This window comes from Capricornis sumatraensis, chromosome 1, assembly GCF_032405125.1.
Source record: "Capricornis sumatraensis isolate serow.1 chromosome 1, serow.2, whole genome shotgun sequence".
Classification (NCBI taxonomy): Eukaryota; Metazoa; Chordata; class Mammalia; order Artiodactyla; family Bovidae; genus Capricornis; species Capricornis sumatraensis.
The window spans coordinates 239,010,691-239,011,603 of NC_091069.1; the positions used below are offsets into that span (position 1 = coordinate 239,010,691).

The window sequence follows — 913 nt, forward strand, 5'->3', positions numbered from 1 at the left end:
AGAGGCTTATGATTCTTAGTGATTCTTCTTCCCTAATTAGTTCTCTATCTTCCTCCCTCCTGCTTCCGCTTCCCCCCAGTGCTCAGCAACCTGTCATTTTTCTACTTCCACTTCTCAATCAGGCCTTTGGTTGCTTCCCTTTTCTCTCCTTGACCAGTTCAGTTCTTTGCTTAAGGATTTCTTCTGCCTCCTCAGAGCCCACTAGATAGCCCTTTTAAAATCAGTTGATTAATCAATTAATTTGGCTGTTCTGGGTCTTGGTTGTTGGCGCAGGGGATCTTCAATCTTTGTTGTAGCATGCAAACTGTTAGATCTAGCTCCCCAACCAGGGGTTGAACCCAGGTCCACTGCATTGGAAGTGCAGAGTCTTAGCCACTGGACCACAAGGGAAGTTGCCTTGATTGCCTTAACTTTCTCCAAGAACACTGCCTTCAACTTCTTGCCTTTTCTGATAACCTTAGTCCCTTTTTTCTAACATCCAACATGTATGCATTTGTTTTTCATGTTCTCATTGTTTGTCCCTACTTCTGTGATGGTACCTTCTTGATAAGTTGCATTAAAATTACTTGTTCAGGTTTTGCAAACTTGACCCTTACCATCCATGTTACACTCTATCTGTATTTATACCTGGCAATGGGTTTGGGGTGAATGTGTTCAGGACTATAATACCTTGGGTACATACACCCAGCTGGAATGATAGAAGATAAGAAAAATGATGTAGATTCAAAGAAAGAGTCCTGAGCTTGCAAAAACAGTTCCAGTGTTACCTTCTGAGTATATTGATTCTACTACCCTTGAGAATAGCCTTTTCCACTTCAACTGAATGTCTTAATGATTCCCTCCATTTCTGGATACTGGTTTGCATTTAAATTAAAATCTAACCATCACACTAGAAATATTCTTTCGTTTTCCC

At 40.9% G+C, this 913-nt stretch overlaps 1 non-coding gene across 1 annotated transcript; it reads right to left on the reverse strand.

Moving 5' to 3' along the window:
* Positions 1–317: 317 nt before the first annotated feature.
* Positions 318–390, reverse strand: TRNAG-UCC (transfer RNA glycine (anticodon UCC)). Its single transcript has one exon. It is a non-coding gene; the product is annotated as a tRNA-Gly (tRNA).
* Positions 391–913: the final 523 nt, after the last annotated feature.